At 44.1% G+C, this 21072-nt stretch overlaps 1 protein-coding gene across 2 annotated transcripts in view; it reads right to left on the reverse strand.

Annotated features, from left to right (window-relative positions):
• Positions 1–17822, reverse strand: part of FBXL7 (F-box and leucine rich repeat protein 7) — a 215525-nt gene extending 197703 nt beyond the window's left edge. Inside the window, exon 1 of one of the 2 annotated variants that reach the window (XM_081919120.1) lies at positions 17787–17822. The gene's annotated coding sequence lies outside the window, so the exon portion shown is untranslated. Of the gene's footprint in view, positions 1–7832; positions 7901–17786 lie in introns of those variants that run through there. The other variant, XM_081919118.1, reaches the window with a different exon arrangement.
• Between the last annotated feature and the right edge of the window lie 3250 nt (positions 17823–21072).

Raw genomic sequence — 21072 nt, forward strand, 5'->3', positions numbered from 1 at the left:
TTTAATGCTGTATTGTTTTTAACACTCGATTGGGAGTGGCTGGGGAAACTCGGCCAGATGGGTGGGGTATAAATAAAATATTATTATTATTATTATTATTATTATTATTATTATTATTATTATTATTATTATCATCATCATCATCATCATCATCATCATCATAACTCAAATTGATGCAGAAATGTGGAGAGCAGAATTTAAGACTGGAAAAAATGAGAAAATGAGAGAAATAAAACTGACAGACCCTTCCATCCCTATTGGGTATACAATAGAGCATTTTCACATGAGTACTTTCAAAGCCACGGAAAAGTCAACTTTGATATGACATCAATATAGCAAACATATCTGCCACACGTTCGTTTTACCTCCAACTATCCTGTCAGAAGAGAAATAGATACAGACAAAAACCACCTCAGAGCCTGCTCCAGGTTGACTACCCCCTTCCTGCAACAGCAGTCCTCTGGGAAGTATTGTAGAGGAGAGAGAAACATAGGCAAAAACCACAAATTCTGCTCCAGTTGGATTCCCCATCCTGAACCACAGCTGCCCTGTTTTTGACACCTTTTTATATGTTGATATTGTTTGCTGTGGTTTCTTACAAAATGCAGTATAATGTTTCTTTTAAGTCAGCTTGAAAGGATGTATATAACTTTAATAAATACATAAAAACATGCATTTTTAATAAATGCATAAATAAATGATTGTCAATATATTGTATAATATTCCCATTAATTTTGTTTTGTGTTATGGGGAGCTCCCAGAAGGTCTAAATCTAGAACCAGGCAGCTGGATTAAGGCTTTAACAGAACTATATTCCAGGCAACACCATCTCAACATGGCTGACCTGGTGGGTCAAACAACCTTTACCACTTCAGTCAACAATTGAGCACTCACACAGGTGGAATCTACACACATATAAAAAACGCTGGGGAAACGTTTTGAAAAATACATTGAATTTGGCATAGCTCACTGTCGCCATCTAGTGCAACATTTGTATCTTGCATTTTACAGCACAGCTTTTATTTGCAGCTGTGCAGCTGAGTCCATAGTGAAATGCTCTTCCATTGAAATAAAAATATTAAAAATTGCGCCCCTAGTAAGCTAGGCTAGAACCTTTCTATGTAGGAATTATTTTGTATGGAGGAATATTCAGTTATGTGAGTAAGAAATGGTATAGCCTTGGCATATGTTTACCTCCTTGGTTTGTTTGTTTGTTTGTTTGTTTTTGCTGCTGCTGTCTTCTTCATTGACCTTGGAAAGGATGCTTCCATTTTGATTTTTTGTTCTCATAAGCCAATCTGGGAGCAAACACTGACCTAAATTCAATAAAAGTTAGTGAATTCAGTAAAAATTTGCACTGAGGTCTTGTTGAGATGAATGAACCTATTTAAGCCACGCTAAACCTGTCCCATTTATTTCAATGGATTTAAGTACAACAGATATTTTTGGATTGGGCTTCTATTTATGTCTAATAATAATAATAATAATAATAATAAAATTTTATTTATACCCCGCCCTCCCCGGCCAGAGCCGGGCTCAGGGCGGCTAACACTCAAAGCTCCAGTAAAATTACAATAAAAACATAAGGGGGGGGACAACCAATTTACTAAAATACAGGTTAAAATACAATTTAAAATGCAGCCTCATTTTAATAGTAGCCCATAGATCAAAACCATAAGGGGAGGGAAACATAAGGGTCAGATTGAGTCCAAACCAAAGGCTAGGCGGAACAGCTCTGTCTTGCAGGTCCTGTGGAAAGATGGCATGTCCTGCAGGGCCCTAGTCTCTTGTGACAGAGCGTTCCACCAAGTCGGGGCCAGTACTGAAAAGGCCCTGGCCCTAGTTGAGACCAATCTAACCACCTTGTGACTTGGGACCTCCAAAGTGTTGTTATTTGTGGACCTTAAGGTCCTCCGCGGGGCATACCAGGAGAGGCGGTCCCGTAGGTACAAGGGTCCTAGGCCGCTTTGTATACACAGAATCTGCTTCTGAAACTAGCATATTGTCGTTCCTGAGCTAGGCCAGTCAAGCACACAGGGCTTGCCTACCTTATTTTCTCAAGCTGCCATAGTTTGTTTCAAATAATTTTGGGATGTGTAGGCCTATAGAGAACACATGCTCTCCCAGTGCTTGTCTATTTGCAACTCTTCCTATCTTTAGCAAGAACGGTGTAGATGCAGGCTCAGTGCCTATTGAAAAGTAGTTATTATTAAGCACATCTGGTGATAGTTTACTAAACAATGTGCCTATTTGTTCAGCATGTTAATGCATTGCAACAATGCAAAGAATGTTCTAATGCATGAAAAGGAATCTACCATTTTAAACCACTGAATTGCTTCGGTCAGTAGAGCAGGAGACTCTTAATCTCAGGCTTGTGGGTTTGAGCCTCGTGCTGGGCAAAAATACTCCTGCGTTACAGAGGCTGGACTAGATGACCCTCCCAGTCCCTTCCAACTGTACAATACTATGATTCTATCATTTTGAACATAAAACACAGCAGAAATACCCACTTTTTAGCTTAAGGGACTGAACTAGAAACCAAGAAGTCCCTGATTCAAATCCTGCTTTTGTCATGAACTCAGCAGCTGGAAACTTTCTTTCCACCTGAGCCCCCCCATCTGCAAAATGCTGAATAAGACTCACTTATGGGGGTTATTGTAGGCATTCCAAGTAGATAATGTGTATGAAGTGGTTTGATTAATAATAATAATAATAATATATATTATACCCATGTACCTACGGGACCGCCTCTCCTGGTATGCCCCGCAGAGGACCTTAAGGTCCACAAACGACAACATTTTGGAGATCCCAGGTCGCAAGGTGGTTAGATTGGTCTCAACTAGGGCCAGGGCCTTTTCAGTACTGGCCCCAACTTGGTGGAACACTCTGTCACAAGAGACTAATGCTCTGCGGGACTTGACATCTTTCCGCAGGGCCTGCAAGACAGAGCTGTTCTGCCTGGCCTTTGGTTTGGACTCAGCCTGACCCTTATGTTTCCCTCCCCTTATGGTTTTGATCTTAACCTGTATTTTAAATTGCGTTTTTTCTTTTCCTATTATGTTTTAACTGTAATTTTACTGGTGTTAGCCACCCTGAGCCCGGCTCTGGCTGGGGAGGGCAGGGTATAAATAAATAAATAAATAAATAAATAAATAAATAAATAAATAATACCCCACCCATCCGGCTGAGCCTCCACAGCCACTCTGAGCGGTTCCCAATCGAATATTAAAAACACAATACAGCATTAAACATTAAAAACTTCCCTGAACCCTTGAAAGCGGTCTAAAAATGTTAATTAGCCATGATGACGATGATGGGATGTGGCATAGTGTAATGTCTGAATATTACAGCCAGAATACAACACAGTTATGAATGCTTGAACACACCTCTCAGGGATTTTTTTTTTAGGGTGCAGTTGGACACAAATTGCGCCGCTGATGGGGAAAGCTGATGATGTGCAACTGAAAAAGCGGGAGGGAGCTAGACATGTTAGGCATATTAAGCACTGAAATAACAGGCAATATCAGGAACAGTATGCACACCAATTATATTACAGTAGAATGTGTGCAGTTCCCATACTTACACTGCCCAGTCATATTAAAATGCCTCCTAATTTTTGGCCAGAATCTCTCCTATTTCGCCTTCAGTCAGCTAATGCTTCATCACCTCCTTGGAAATACCCTCAAAGTACCCCTGCTCTTGAGCCCTTGTCCTATCCTGCACTCCTATGTTTCTCCTTCTACAGCCAATGCAAAACAGCTGGGCTGGAGTCCCACTCAAAGGCAGGCATATTATAATGTATGGAATGACAGAGGTTTTCCGTTTCTACAGAGAGTCGGGCTCTGCTTCTACTTTTGAGCGCAACTGTTGTGTACTAAGCTGAATAGGATCCAAACTGCAGCAGTCCAATTGGTCCTATAACAATAGGATTCAGAATGCAGCAGTCTGATTGGTCCTAGAACAATGCAGCAGTCTGATTGGTCCGCAGGAGCCACCCAATCCAGCTCCAGATAGAAGTGAATTCACAACCTGATTGGCCTACAGGAGAATTCCGGAATTAGCCAATCACGTGCAGCCCATTGTGTAAATAATGTTTCAGCAACGCTTGCATTTATGAGCCTCTCAACACTATGAGATTTGGCCAAGACCATGCAGCAGGGGATTATCATCATCATGGTCTTGGAATTTGGGGACCTGGCAATTAAAAAAAAAATGTTATTTTAAAAATGCTTATTGTAAGAAGTAAGGGGCGTGGGTGGCGCTGTCGTCTAAACCACAGAGCCCAGGGCTTGCTGATCGGAAGGTCACAGCGCCACCCGCGCCCCGTGGCTCGGTCCCAGCTCCTGCCTACCTAGCAGTTCGAAAGCACATCAAGTGCAAGTAGATAAATAGGTACCTCTCTGGCGGGAAGGTAACGGCGTTTCCGTGCACTGCTCTGGTTTGCCAGAAGCGGTTTAGTCATGCTGGCCACATGACCCGGAAGCTGTACGCCAGCTCCCTTGGCCTACAGAGCGAGATGAGCGCGCAACCCCAGAGTCGTCCATGACTGGACCTAATGGTCAGGGGTCCCTTTACCTTTATTGTAAGAAACAAAGTATTATTGCACAATTATTCTACGGATGTCTTTTTATGAATTCTATATCAGCAGGTCTCTCTCTTAGGGATAACTTTACACATCTTTAAGCAGAGCCTCGTGAATGTTCGCCTGACATTTTTACTCTTTAAATCCGCACTAAAATGCATGTTTAAACCTCGCTTGTACCGCCACTTGTGAATGTGAGTAACACAGGAATGACCACTCCCCACATAAAACAGGGGGCGACTTTTGTGTGGACGCGTGCAGCCCCTGGATCTGGAGCGGCTCTATCAGCATAGGCTTGGCTTCGCCTTCCCTCAGGTGGGATACCTGGAAGTCTCCGCCTACCCCGGTCAGCTGTCCAATCCCACCTGGGGGAAGCGTTGCCAAGGAGATCAGGCCAGGTAGGGGAGGGATTACCTGCCCACACAATAGAGGGAGGATCTTACCTGGGAATCCTCACTTGGCTCCAGAGCTTCTCCCACCCTACCCACCCTCAGTTAATGCATTATTTTGCAGGTTAACTTTTCTTCATAGGTTTTGCAGGTTAACTTTTCTTCACAAATATGCGGGCGCTGCTACGTTAAGGTCGCTATTAAAGGGCCGGAAAGGAATTTCCCCGCATTGGCAGGTTCGCCTTTCCCATAGCAAAACGTCACAACTTTGGCGGTATCAGGCCTTGGGCGGAATCCTTTTGTCCATCTTCCTCTTTGCAGTGGCGATACCAGGGTTCCCCGTTAAAGGAGTTTCTGAAGGGAGGCTTTGACCGTACGCCGAAAGGTCGTCATTGCTCTCCCCTGCGGCGGCGGCGGCATAATGGGGGCGGCTATCTCTGCTTGAACATATGTTCTCCAGAGCAGGCCCATCCCCCACACAAACACTGGATAACCCTGATGCTCCCTAGGTCCCCGGCTAGGGACCGGGGAAGGAGAACGCCCAATGCCTGAGCCAAGGTCTACCCACATTTGAAATTTAATAAAGTTGTGGCCAATTTAATCCCATAGCACGTTGTCTTGAGTCGTTATTCCACATGACGGGGGGGCGCTCGGGATCTGGGGACTCTGCCTGTCCACGCAAAGAGGCAAAAGGAATATCTGAGTGAAGAATCTCACAATCCCTCAGGTTTGGAATTTCATTTCCATACAGACAATGAATACTCCTGTTTTAAAATTTCCATTCTAGTAGAATTGCCTGTGGAAATGATGAAGCCTAAAATTATGTCTGCCTATTGAGGAGTGCTAGCGAAGATGAAAATGGGCAATTTAACACTAATACCAAATAATAAGAATGCTTCTTAAAGTGCAGCAAACCCAATAGGCTGCTTTCCACGAAGAGCTGTCTCAAACCATAAATTAACAACAAAACCCTCTGCTAATATATACCCCCTGCCAGGGATCCTTTTAGTGTTTAGACGCAATAGCTTTAGACTAAAACATGCAGGCCTTAACAATATTGGCTGATATCTACACAAAGACGTGTGTTTACTGGGCTGGTTTAAGTTGTGGGCGAAAACAGGTCTAAACTGAGTCGCATTAACGTTTTAAACTGGCAATTTGCCTTTTTAAGGATCCTGGGAAGTAGGAGAATAGTGCATTTGAGTTCTTGATCTGGCGAATGACTCCACAGATCATTTTTAAAAATGTTTTTAGAACCCCACCAAAATGAATATTCAATGGGGCTGTAAACCTTTTAATGGCAGCAAGAAAATTAATGGGGGAAGGAAGGGGCAGTAATATGGTATGTGCCGTTTATCTAGCAGGCAGAGTTACCATCCTACACCATGGAGTGAGTCCCAGGAATCTTTCTTTTACTCAGAAAAGAATGCGTAGGAATTAGAAACAATGTACAGCTCTTAGATTAATACTTTCAAAATGAGCTAACTGTGGCTATCTGGCGTGCTTGAAGAAACGGTACTGCCCAAAACATGAGAATGTGTATATTCTCAAAATCTGAGCTACACATTCCTACGATTATACGGCTGTGTACAAACCATTATTTAAAGTGCATGGGAAACACACACAGTCCTAAAAGAATCTTGGAAACTGTCGTCTGTTAAGTGTCATGACTTCAGGGAGGAGGAAGAGGATCCCGGCGAGGGGGGAGGCAGCTGAGAGTGTGTCACGCAGGAACAATCTGGGGAGGGGGAAGGAGAGGTTGGTGGAGATAGTACTCACGGGGTGAAAGATGATGAGGGGACAGGGGCTAGGGCACAGGAAGACGAGGAGTGGGACCCCTCGCCAGAGCCAGAGAGGCTCTCTTGCCCAAGAACATGGCAGGTCCTAAGACGTAGGAACAGTGGATGGGGCATTCCAGGAATCAGAGGATCTGCAGCCTAGATCACTAGCTGGCCAGGAGAGCAAGGAGGCATGTGACTCATCAGCTGAGGCAAGCTGAGAGCAGGTGAGGGTTCTAGGCTACATCAAGCCCAGATGCTGCAATCAGCAGACACAGTATAGGGTTGCCATATTCCCCAAAGTGAAAATCCGGACAAGGTTGTTGACCTTTTTAACCTTTTTTAAAACCATTTATTTGGTTTTTCAACTTGCCTCAAGTTGAAAAATCAAACATAAATCATAAAAACAAGATTCCAAGGAATCTCCTGGACTTCCACCCTCCCCTTTGTGGGTCCTGTTATTAAACATTTCCTCCCGCATCTTTTATGATGCTCCAAATCCTTTGCCTCTTCCATTATGTCCAGAATTCAACCTTAAACTGCAAGTGATATTCCAATCCTACTAACGAGTCTAGCTGTTTACAATGGTCTGAAGATAAGTTATACATTTTCCCCATTCCTTATTAAAATTTTGGTCTTCCTGATTTCTGACTCTTCCGGTCATTTTAGCCATTTCAGCATAGTCCATTAACTTCATCTGCCATTTTTCTCTGGTTGACCTTTGTGGGGGTCAAAGTTGTTGAACATCTTCCCCCAAAACATAAGTCTTTGGGCTTCTTTTGGATTTTTATAGCATTTTTCTTAAAAAAAAAATAATGGCCAAGTTGCCACAAGTCCGGGTTTCCCCAGACATTTTGCTGATTCGGCAAAAATCTGCCCAGACACCATTTTGACAGCCCGACTCCCAGATGGGAAAACCCAGATGTATGGCAGTCCTAGTGTAAGAAGGCATCAGAGCTGAGGTCTGGTCAACTGCCCATGTTGAGGGACCTCACCTGGGATTCTCGTTGGACCTTCATGGGTTTCTACTTCGAGACTGACTCTGGATCGTACCCTGACTACTGAACTCCTATCTTGGCTTACCTGGACTGACCCCGGACTGCGTTTCCTGATTTCTGGACTTGGCTTGCGTGGATTGGCTTCTGGACTTGGAACATTGTCTCGGCACACTGTCTGTCTGCTAGGTAGGCCAGGGGATCAGGACATTAAGATGGGTTACCAGACGTCCCTGGTTCCCGGGGACAGTCCCTGGATTTGCAAATCTTTCCCCGGGAAACTTGGCAGTGGCAGTCTCAGCAGCCTGGAGCCAGCCTGGTAGTGCAGTTGGCTCTGGCTGGCTTCAGGAGCTGCTCGCTGCCGTCGCCACTGCTGAAGGTGAACCAGGGACGTCCGGCCCCCTTCCCCCTTTGTTTTGACAGATTGGGGGAGGCTCAGGAGTCGCAGGCTGGCGTCCATTGCCCAGGAGAGTTGCAAGGCACACGGTTTCTCTGCCAGGCAAGGTGCAATGTCCTTCTTTCGCACCCTGCGAAACATAAATGCTCAGAGTTTTTAAAAAACTGGGCAACAGCTGCCTGCCCGTGACTCCCAAGCCTCCCCTGATCTGTCAAAACAAAGGGGGAAAGGGGTAGATCAGGAAAGCCTTGGGAGTCATGGACAGGCAGCACACCCTTGCCCAGTTTTTTAAAAACTGCATATTTATGTTTCACAGGGTGCGAAAGAGGGGCTTTGCACCTTTATACAATATGCATGTGTGCTTGGGCCCAGGGTCTTTTGCCTCACTATCCCCACTACTGACTCCCTGTTGCTACTCAGCTTCAAAAAAAAAAAAAAAGTGTCCCCAGAGTCATTGAAAAAAATCTGGTAACCATACATTAAGGGTGCTAAGAATTGTAGCTTTGTTAGGGGTAGACTACAGTTCCCAGAATTCTTTGTGGGAGTGCATGCTTTAAATGTATGGTGTGTACATAGTGTCCAAATAACAAATCCATGCTTCAAATGCTATTTGATTCAACTCGGGGGCAAGGGGAAGGCGGTAGGAAGCTTCTCCTAGATATCAATGTTCATAGCAGAAGCATATTTAGCTATTAGCTACATCACAGCCTAGAGGGTATGTCAGGTGTTCATCTTGGTGGCTGCCAAATGATTCACATCCATTTATATATCATTCACTTAACAGCTTTCTCCTCACTTAAAGATAATCTGGTTTATCTTGCAAGAACAATTTTGTGCTCGTTCAGTTCGAAGAGACGTACAGCTGTGTCTACATAAATCTGACAGCTGTTGCCCGCAATCAGATTGCTTCAGTAGTTTCCTAATGACTTCATATAAATTGAGCCCTGTTAAAATGTGTGTGTAGATTATCTTCTGTGGATTATCCTCTTCCGTTGCTGTTGAGCCCATGCAGAGCACCTTGATCCTCAGCTATAGGTACAGCCAACACCACCTTGCCTGCAATCAGAGGAGCAGGGCTTCTGGGGTTTGAGATTGTCCTCTTGGCTCTTTTGGGGAAAGAGGGGTGAACCTGAAGCTCTGGCCTCTACTGAGAAGGCAGGCATCCCAAACAGGTTTAGGGGGGGAAATGGAGTGGATTCTAGCTGTTACCCTGTATCCCAGGGAGAAAGACATCTCTGACCAGTGGCCATGCTGGCTAGAGCTCATGGTGACCTCAGTCCAATAACATCTGGAGTTCTATGGGTTCCCCATCCCTGCTATACCCACAAGTCAGATTTACTTTTCAGTAGACATGTATGGGGTGTTAGGGGAGAGATAGTCTTCATCTTCTTCTTTGGTGATTACTCGTAGCCAAGTAAGATTGTCTTCCATAAACACGGTTCTAACAGTGAGTCCATAAGTGACTGTGGAGGCCAATTCTGGATCCACACTTGCTTCCACAGTGGGGACATAGGTTTCCAGGTGAGAGTTGATCACGGTGAGGGTTTGCCAAATGTGCCTTCCTCTTGGTGCGTTTCTCCCTTTTGTCCTGAGTTCGGGCGTCTTCAAAGCCCATGACACCTTTGGTAAAGACTGTTCTCCAACTGGAGCGCTCGCAGGCCAGTGTTTCCCAGTTGTTGGTGTTTATACTACATTTTTTTAGATTTGCCTTGAGAGAGTCTTTAAACCTCTTTTGTTGACTGCCAGCATTATGCTTTCCATTTTTAAGTTCAGAATAAAATAGTTGCTTTGGAAGACGATAATCAGGCATCCACACATGACCAATCCGACGAAGTTGATGTTGAAGAAGAAGAAGAGGAAGAGGAGGAGGAGGAGGAGGAGGAGGAGTTTGGATTTGATATCCCGCTTTATCACTACCCTAAGGAGTCTCAAAGTAGCTAACAATCTCCTTTCCCTTCCTCCCCCACAACAAACACTCTGTGAGGTGAGTGAAGCTGAGAGACTTCAGAGAAGTGTGACTGGCCCAAGGTCACCCAGCAGCTGCATGTGGAGGAACAGGGAAGCAAACCCGGTTCACCAGTTTACAAGTCCACTGCTCTTAACCACTACACCACACTGGCTCTCACCTTTCTTTTTGGTAATCAACACTTAATTTCATAAGATTTTATATGAAGAATCATCACTTTGACACTGGTGAACTTTGCATTAGTTTGCCTGTTTTCCCAAGTGATGTGTACAATTTTTCGGAGACACCGTTGATGGAATCTTTTGAGGAGAGATAGTTCCTCTGGTGGGGGACATGTCATGCTCCTTCTGGGGTTGTTTGTCCACCTTTGGTCCCCCACCCTGCACTCAGCTCTCACCTGTGGCTCCCAGATAAGCTGTCAGCATGTGACAGCAGCCACACCCTGGGAATGGATTCAACCTGCCAGTTAAACCAGGTGAATGTAGCCGATGGGTCTCAAGCAAACCTGTAGTGAGTTAGGGACTTCCCTTGCTGCAAAAACTGGCTCTGACGGATTGTGTGGATGGGACTAATAGTGGGTCCAACAGTGAAGAAGGTGGTTTCTGCATGTGCCGTAGAGAGAAGTGAGAGGCAGATGAGGCTCACCAACCTGCGAAGGTCTTCCATCAAGGAGAAGGAAAACTCTGACCCTAAACCTCCACTGCCTTGCAAGAAGGAGAAGGAAAGGCTAAGGAGTAAATCCACACAAATCAAGAGTCCCGAAGACAGTTGGATAGCACCTTGTACGCCTCCTTCCGGCAACTCCTGCACAAACTGATGCCAAATGTATTGCATGGCTTTCCTTTGGAGAACATCAGTGAGGCCTAGAGGGGGTCTTGTCAGTATACCTGAAAGAGTGTCTCCACCCCCATCGTTCAGCCCGGACACTGAGGTCCAGCTTCAAGGGCCTTCTGGAGGTTCCCTCACTGCAAGAAGTGAGGTTACAGGGAACCAAGCAGAGGGCCTTCTCGGTAGTGGGGCCCACCCTGTGGAACGCCCTCCCACCAGATGTCAAAGAAATTAACATCTGACTTTTAGAAGACATCTGAAAGCAGCCCTGTTTAGGGAAGTTTATAATGTTTGATGTTTTATTGTGTTTTTAATATTCTTTTGGGAGCTGGGCAGGGTGGGCAGGGTATAAATATGGTGGTGGTGGTGGAGGTGATGATGTCTCTGTTCCTGGTGGCTGGACCACCTGGAACAGTGCAGGCAGCTGATCCATCTTAGCCAGGAACACAGCAATGCAGGTTGCAGTAAACAATGGCTTGTTTGGGTCCCTTTCCTGCTTCTCAATTTCTATACCTGCAAACCATTTTTTAGAGAGCACGCCTGAGGCTGTAGTTGAACTGCAGAGCACATCGTCCCCAGCCAAGATGGGGGATGTTCTGTCCAAAGCTAGTCTGACTGGCAACAACATCACAGGAGCTCATCGGTACTAGAATGAATCACCATTGCATATGAGCAGAGTATTCTCTGACTGTTCATACTCAGTTCCCAGTGCAAACATGCATTAGGAAGAGACCATGTGTCAAATGTTATGCTTCCTCCCATTTCATGTCTTTAAGTTACAGTCACATTGAATTTTATAGCCTTATCTAGATTTATCGTAGTTAACTCTGCCTTTATAACGTACCATAAAAGCGAGCAGATATTGCCACTGTAAAATGTAACACTGCATTTTAAGCCAACACAAACACATAGCTAAGAGCTTTCCAAAATGTGACACTCTTGTCTCCTATAAACCTTCCCACCACATTTTGAAATACCTCAAAGCCCAAGTGAGTTCCATGTTTGAAAAGCAAAGGGTGTGTTGAAATATAGTCATGGGGCTGTTGTACAATTATGGAACTTCCCTAACTAGGAATCCCTATGGGATTGCTAGAAAACTCCCTCTCTCTATTATTTTTAATATATATATATAATATATATTTCTTCATTACACTTTTGAATTGTATAATTCACAAAGCATAAGGAATGTACTATGAGTTCCCATAACAGCGCTCACAGCGATCAGACAGGAGCCCTGGGGTGCTTTGGAATAAAACTGTTTTTGATCTCAAACTCCAGAACTGCACATGAAGATTTCTTTTCAGTCAAATCTATTTAACCTAGTACTCTCTGACCGGCAGGGAAGATCTTGAAGCCTCTCTCACAGACAAAGGTCCTTCGCAGCCCTGCTAATAGGGATGGAAGAATCTCTCCACTACTGTCCTTTTGGCCTCTAATTTTCTCAATGTTGAATTCTCTCCACATCTTGCAGCAGTCTGCAATTGCCTTCTTTCTTAATCATCATGAAAATTCATCAGCATGATGAATTTTAATAAACATGTAAGTGTATGTATGTGGCTTGGGATAGATGTTTAATCTGTTAGTGAAAAATCACAATAATAAAATTAACTCCACCAGCAGAAAGAAGCTGTGCTCCTTCCATCCTGATATGGTGTGGTTTTGCCAGCATTTCCCTTCTATTAGGACTAATGCTTCAGCACCAACTTCACTAGCTGAAAATATAAGTATTGCATTACACCAGAAAATCACTGCAACTGTTTGCCTTCTGCCATTTCTGATATATTTTTAAAAGTTTATCCTTCAGCACCAACCAGCCTCTCTCTTGTTTCATCTACAACTGCAGAGGATAAGGTTTGAACTTTGGAAAGTGAAAGACATTTGCAGTTTGGGGTGCTTCTCTGGAAATCTGATGTGAGGCAATGGATTTTGTTGGTATTACAAGTACGCTCACAGCTGTCCATGGAGGCGCAGGTCAGTTCTGTGTCCAGGGCAGCTGTGTACCAGCTCCATCTGGTACGCAGGATGAGACCCTACCTGCCTGCAGCCTGTCTCGCCAGAGTGGTGCATGCTCTGGTTATCTCCCACTTGGACTCCTGCAATGCACTCTACGAAGGGCTACCTTCAGTGGTGACCCAGGAACTACAACTAATCCAGAATATGGCAGCTAGACTGGTGACTGGGAGTGGCTGCTGAGACCATATAACACCAGTCCTGAAAAACCTACATTGGCTTCCAGTACGTTTCCGAGCACAATTCAAAGGTTGGCACTGACCTTTAAAGCCCTAAACGGCCTCAGTTCTGTATACCTGAAGGAGCATCTCCACCCCCATCACTCAGCCTAGATAATGAGGTCCAGCACCGAGGGTCTTCTGGTGGTTCCCTCACTGCAAGAAGTGAAGTTACAGGGATCCAGGCAGAGGACCTTCTTGGTAGTGGCGCCGCCCTGCAATGCTATTCACAGCTAGTTGAGAGTAAACCACATTGAACTCGAGACAGAAGGCCTTCTCGGTAGTGGCGCCACCCTGTGGAACACCCTCCCATCAGATACCAAGGAAATAAACAACTATCCGATTTTTAGAAGACATCTGAAGGCAGCCCTGTTTAGGGAAGTTTTTATTGTTTGATGCTTTATCATGTTTTTAATATTCTGCTTGGAGCCACCCTGAGTGGCTGAGGAGGCCCAGCCAGATAGGAAGGGTATAAATAAATAAATGATGATGATGATGAAACTGCTTGCATCCATCTATTCTCTGTTTGTATACAGTATTTGCAAATAAACCCAAATATTACACAATGCTACCATTTTCCAGTGGCTTACTATCTTTATGAACCCAACCAGAAGAAAGGCCAGAGTCTAGCAGCTGGCCACTCCATTTTAAATTGCCCCCTTCCCTGGCTTTACAGTGGTGCAACCCACATTTTAAGACACAGGTCATGCTACTGCCATGTCTAGCTAAGCCCTGAAATACCCGTTTAGCCTTTAATTCAATAACATGCTGATTAGATTAACTTTGAACTGGCTTGCTGCTTTTTGATAAACTTCGATAAACACAGAGTTCTCTTTCCTTTCACTCCTCGGGCTGCTCATCTGCCTCCAGGCTTGTTGGACCTCATTCTGCATTCCAGGAAGCAGAATTTGAAGTACAGATTCATATGTGTAATAAGCCGAGGAAAGGTTATCAGTGAACTGGAGACCTTGCAGAAATGAATGTGCATATAAATAACGATGATTTGTTAAGAAAAGGAAAAGAGACGGTTTTAGTACTGCATAACACATACAGAGCAAAGCTGATGTGTTTGAAGGAGTGCATAAAATCTCACTACCACCAACTACTCATTCTAAAAAATTTTAAAGTCCTTTTGTTCCATGCACATGTTTAGTTTAAATTAGCACCATCTGGAAGACATCTGCAATTAAAATCTCCCCTTTCTTGATTCATGTAAGAAGCCAGACATATTGTCTATGGTTCCTAACAAAATAGTTTGTTACCTCTTTAAGCGTAGAGCCTTCCCCAAGGGAGATGTCCACACTACAGCAAGATTGAGAAATAAAAGTCCAATGGTAATTCTGGACTAAATCTACTGCTGCCTAATTTTAGCAATGAGAATAACAGAAGGCTGGAATTCAAATTGCAAGCCGAAGAATGAACAAGCTTTAAGGTGGCTAAACAGATGCAGTTTGAAAAATGAAAAGACTTTAGTGCCTTCCATCACATCAAGTAATAACAAATTAGGCAAATAGGTCATATCTGTATTTTGTACTCTTGTGGCAGAACAGGATATATGTTTCCATTTCCACCCGCTGAGGGAAATTCCAGGCTGAGGTCCCAAGTTACTAGAACTCAGTGAGAAGACATCTCATGACACTTCTCGACTTATAAATCAACTATCTACACTTTCTTCTAGCACCACTAGGAGGCAGGAACAAGCCTCTGATTAAGCTCTCCTAATAATTTAGCCTCCCCTCTTTTTTAGGCTCATCTGCACCGCACCTGAAAATCCACATTTTCTGTTTTGGATTTGGCCTGTGGATTCACAGGTCCCACTTTGCACATAAATAGCAAAAGTTTTGAAACCTGGAGTTAAGGTTTCAAGAACCTTATGTGTTGCAGTCTTCGGCGGATCTAAACACGGGGGTGGGGGACCACGCTATAAATAAATCAGAAATTAGATCAGCTTTTAATATTTGATGGATTACTGTATTTTAATATTTTGTTGGAAGCCGCCCAGAGTGTTGGAAGCCCAGCCAGATGGGCGGGGTATAAATAATAATAATAATAATAATAATAATAATAATAATAAGAAGAAGAAGAAGAAGAAGAAGAAGAAGAAGAAGAAGAAGAAGAAGAAGAAGAAGAAATTATTATTATTATTATTATTATTATTTACCAAAAGGGAAAAAATCTATGGAAAACTGCATTTTTAAAATTTCCTGCTCTCTGGTGCCATCTGGTTTCCATGTTTATAGCGCATTCAAATCACTGTTTCTTTACTAATGTATTTGAATCCTTTATCCTGGTATTTCTACGCTCCTTTCACCCTTGGACCTTTATCTCCTTCCACCCAGAAATAAACAGCCTAGTTTCATGCACTGGTTTCCCAAACCTCATGGGGCTTCACACAGCGGCAACAGGTGCTTGTGAACCCTGCTGGATTCCTTCTCTCCCTTGTGTAGCTTTCTCCCCATCCATTCTCTCATTCCTGTGGGAAAGTGTTTCATTCCACAGAATGTATTTCTGTAAATATATAAAAGGCTGTGCTATGGATAATGGTGGCAAAAGTTAAGGGGGAGGGAAACCCCTCAACATCAGGCTCTCTTGTTAAATTTAATTCTAACCACTGATTACCTACTAAAGCCTAAAAGATTAGCCCATGTCAGCTGCCAGCATAATGATCTCTGTGACCTCGCTATGACTTCAGGAGGTAGAGGCATCAGTTCAGATTTACGTCAAGTTGTAAAGTGGACAGGATTACGGTCTTCTATTAACATTGTGAAGAAATTAACTTTTAATTGAGGCAAGTTAGGAGTCTAGACTGACTGAGCAGCGCACCCTTGGCCCTTGGAAATGGACTTTTAATCAGCAATTTCCTCCAGCGCCAAATCAGTGCTGGTGTTTACGATGCAGGGGAACCCCAGCTCATGATAGAGCGGAGCAGGCAGGCTGGCAAGGGGTTGGGAAAGTAAAAGGCAACGCTTAGAAACAGCGTTTACTTCCACGGATGGAAATCGTTCCAACTGAAAAGCCATTAAAAACGTTTGTAAGGCAAGCAGGGCTGCGCCAGCAGCTTGTTATGTTATGGGTGGCAAAAGAAAGCCCCCAACTACTTGCCACTCAAGGTTCACGAGCAAAAAGGGAGTTGCTTTGCACAAAACAGCCCGGCGTCACAACATGCCGGCGAAAACGTTCCTCATCGACCAGGCCTTTGGCCGATTAATATTCTACAGCCTTTTAAATGTGTCTGTAGGAAGGAGGGAGTTATTGTTTTGCTGTTTTGTTTTTAACTATTTACTTGCTTTTATCCTGTATTGAATTCTGTGAACCGCCCTGAGATCTTATGACAAAGGGTGGTATAGAAATCAAACAAAGAAATAAAATAAACAAATCTGGAAGATTTGAAGTGCCCTCAGTCCTTCCTAAACATAGCTGTCAACTTACAGATTCGAAAATAAGGGACCAGCAGCCTCGAAAATAAGGGATCAGCAGCCAAAATAAGGGATTTTCCAAGCCCAGGTATGTTCAACTTCTGAGCCCTTCCAAGCTAAAGGCAGGAAGCCGAGCCAGCAGCCAAACAAAGCCTCAAGCGATGGTTCCCACAGCACAGCAACTCAGCAAAGGGGATGCAGCAAGGAAAACCACCGTCACCTCTCCGCTGGGAAGCACTGAGCAAAGGCAAGTCCCCAGGTAACGCAGCCGATTTGATCAGCACAAGGCATGCAAGCTCCACACACCCCGTCGTTCTCAGACTCCTTATTGGGTGAGCAACGCAGCCAAGCAACACAGTTGGAGCCTCCCTCCTCCCTGACCGGCAGGGAGGGAGGGAGAGGAGCTGCTTCCTTTGAAACCCGGGAAATTTAAGGGACATCATCAATAAGGGACAGCAGCAGGACACAGCGCTGGGATAAGGGACTTTCCCGCCAAATAAGGGACGGTTGACAGCTATGTTCCTAAAGCTTCCTTAGACTTCTTATTTCCCATTTCTTGCCTCAGGAGTCATACCCGATGAACACCCTTCATGGGACAGAGTGAGGGAGAAATTTCTGGTACAACAGTCAGCTCCACCCATGATATCAGCTCCACCCACGATAATTTACAAGGATGATAGTTTACAAGGATTGGAGAAACGCCACAGACAGAATAATTGCCACACATAGGAAGAACAAGGTTACAGTTTCAGTACCTTACTTGTAGTTTTATAAATCATTTAATGTGCCAACACGAACAGAAGTTATTAATATTGCAGTTGAAGTATAATGGCATTATTATGATGACCGTAATGCAATTGAAACGAATAAGATTTTGGAACGCAGAAACAAAGAAAATCATCAACCATCAATTCTAGCCCACTTTATCTAAATTATATAATTCAGTATTTGAATGATTGGTATTAGTAATTGTATTATAAATTGGTATTGCTATAATGAAGCCTTTATTGGGTTGTAATTGAAAACTAATAAAAATTATTATCAAAAATAAAAATGGAAGGCCCTTTACATGCCAATACTTGTCTGCATCATCAGTTCCAAGAAGCCCTCCTACATTTCTGTTTCTCCCCAAGCTCCGTGTTAGGTTAAAGGTCATAAAACAATTCCATCCCTATCTCTTCGGCTCTGACCAATGGTCATCTCTTACCTGGTGGTGGACGTTATGACTAGCAGTTTCCTCCATGGCTGCGGTTACAGATTATGGCGGCAGACCTCTGTGAATTCGGCCACAACTCAGCAAGTCCTGTTTCCAAAGTGAGCCTAAAAGGCTCTGCAGCCCCCTTTCTGTTTTCTGCTCGTCCTCATGGAGACCAGAACTCTCGCGTTGTGATGTAAGAGGCAGGGCATGCAATGCTAGACAGAAAAGGCCTTTTTTAAGGGAAAGAATATTCTGCTACCTGCCTAAGGTTTCAGATCTACAATGAACAATAAGAAATATTATGAGTCCCCAATGTATTTTTTTTTTGCGCTGGTGCTTTTTGATGTACCATATTTTTCGCTCCATAAAACAACCTGACCATAAGATGCACCTAGTTTTTAGAGGAGGAAAACAGGAAAAAAAATATTCTGAATTAAACAGTGGATGTATGATTTTTGTGGTTCATGCTATGGCCACAGACATGTGATCTGATGGTGAATTTGGGGTGACCCAATGCAAAAATCCTGAGGATCCATGTGGATCCGTGCTTTGTAACCATGGTTTTGCAGCCCCACGCAACAGCGGGTTTGTGATATTTTTGGTGCAGGCTGTAGCCATGGACATGCTATGTGATCTGATGGTGAATTTGGGGTGACCCAATGTAAAAATCCTGAGGAACCATGGGCTTTTACCTCCCCCGATCCCACCGACCAGCTATTTCCTTTCAACACTCCCTTCCCTCTTGTTTGCCTTAGTGTCTTTTCCTTAGCTGGAGCAGTTTTTTGCTCCTCCTTTTCTTCTAATTTCTCTCCTTATTGCTTTAGTCTTCCTGTTTCCCCCCTTTGCAAGTTTGCTGTCTTTACCTCCCCCCTCCCAGGCAGCCTCCTTTATCTCTAGTGTCCCTTATCTCTCTCCCCGATTGGCAAACGATCAGCGGCTTTGTTTCAACACCCACTTCCCTCTTTCAAAAAAAAAAAAGCATGATCTGCTTTTTGCCCCCGGGCAATTTGGCTCCAGGAACCACTCATTCGCTCCATAAGATGCACAGACATTTCCCCTTACTTTTTAGGAAGAAAAAAGTGTGTCTTATAGAGCGAAAAATACGGTATATTTTGAACCGCACTAACTTAGTGGCAGTTGTTGCTGTTACAGTAAGCCGTTGTTAATGTCAGTTTGTCTTACACAACTCGGAGTAAAAAGTTAAGAGCAACAATATTTTGTTTCTGAGCTCCCTTAGTAAGCAAGTTGGCTTCTTCCTCGGACAGATGTTATCATCCCTGGTGTGACTTAAATGGTAAATCTATCCATAAAATCAATTTGACGTATTTTGCCAAGTGGATCGCTCCCTGCCCGAACCCAACTGTCTGGGTTTTACTGAAAAAGAAAGAGGGAGAGAGACTACTTTTATGGCAATAGCTGAATGGTGAGTGGTTCCTAGACTCAACAACTAACAGGATTTCTATAAATGGAAAAGTTACATTCACTAACATGGCAGGAACATCCAGGAAAAACAAAAGGGCAAAAGGAAAGCATGTGAAGCAAACAAAAGAGGGATAGCTCAGAGAGCTGGAATTACAGTGCCAAAGCAGACAAAAGTGAAGCAAATGGTAAAAAAGAAAAAGCAGTTGACCAAGGTATAAAATATATGAATATATCCAAGCTATGAGGTATTGATCAACCATAAATATTGCCTCGAACTATCTGTTATGGAACTCTCAGGAACAATGTTAATGGCACCTATCAAACAAAGATTTTCCATAGCATAGTGGTTAAGAGTTGATCATGCGCTGGGAAGTCTTGGGTTCAAATCTTTTGCTGCCTTAGGCAAGTAAGCCACACTACCTCAGAGCCTCTGCACATCAGCGCCCGCACACACGAGTCACACCAATGTTTCCCTCTTGCATTAGTGCTTTATGGGTCTCTGTGCTGTTCCCCCATTCCTTCAATAAGTACTTTCTTGAATTGTGCCAGGTAAAACCACAGGGAATCGGCACAGATACCAAGAAATGGCACAATGTGCTTCGGCTAGCTTGCCATAGTCTACACCCGTCAAAGCTTCCAAAGGGTTTCCACAGGCAGGGCTCCCCAAAGTATTAATCGTGGCCTACATTGCTGGGTTTTTATGAGCATTACTAATATAATTTTGGCCACTTTGAGCATAGGGAAAGTGCTATCTGGCACAACGGGGCACGGTGATGGAAGCTAGAGTGCACGGAAATCCTCTTTACCTTCCCACCACAGTGGTACCTATTTATCTACTTGCGCTGGTGTGCTTCCAAACTGCTAGGTTGGCAGGAGCTGGAACAGAGCAATGGGAGCTCGTCCCATCGCAGGGATTCAAACCGCCATCCTTCTGATCGGCAAGCCCAAGAGGCTCAGCAGTTTAGACCACAGCACCACCCACGTCAGCTTCCTAGTAACTGATATTCAGAAGCATTACCCCCTCTGGCTGTGAAGTGAGAGCATAGTCATGATAGCTAGAAGACCCAGGCAGCCGTATCCTCCATGAATTTGTCTAATCCTCTTTTGGGACCATCTATGTTGGTGATCATCACTACCTCCCATAGAAGCAAGTTCCAAAGTTCAGCTATGCAGTGTGTGAAGAATTTCTTTCTTTGTTATGTCCTATCAGATGTCAAAGAGAAAAACAACTACCAAACCTTTAGAAGACATCTGAAGGCAGCCCTGTTTAGGGAAGCTTTTAATGTTTAATAGGTTATTGTATTTTAGTGTTCTGTTGGAAGCCGCCCAGAGTGATTGGGGAAACCCAGCCAGATGAGCAGGGTATAAATAATAAATTTTATTATTATTATTATTATTATTATTATTATTATTATTACCTTAATCTTTCAACATTCAGCTTCAAAAGATGTCCACAGGTATTAGCGCTTGAGAGAGGTAAGAAAACGTTTCTCAGTCCAATTTATCCACACCGTGACATTTTTTAAAAATAAACTTCCATTATGCTGCCTCCTTGGGCTCTGTGCTGGTCCCAGGGGGTTACCGTGTGGCATGGTCCAAGTCCAGTCTGAGGTCAAGGGTGTGGTATGGAGGCTGTCCATCACGGCTGAAGCGGGGTCCAAGGCAAGGAGTCCGGTGTGGTCAGGAACTCTGGCAGAAGAGCAGGACAGGGTGCCAGCTGGACCAGGTTACCAACAACCTGGGACTGGGCTGGCTGGCTTTTATCTGCCCTGAGGCATAGGGCAGTCCTGGTCCACAGGTGACTCACCTCTCCTGGCCTGGAGGTGAGCACTACTCCTGCAATAACTTAGTTCCCTCCACCTCTCTGCCCTGA

This window comes from Podarcis melisellensis, assembly GCF_964234715.1.
Source record: "Podarcis melisellensis genome assembly, chromosome: 7".
In the NCBI taxonomy this organism is placed as follows: Eukaryota; Metazoa; Chordata; class Lepidosauria; order Squamata; family Lacertidae; genus Podarcis; species Podarcis melisellensis.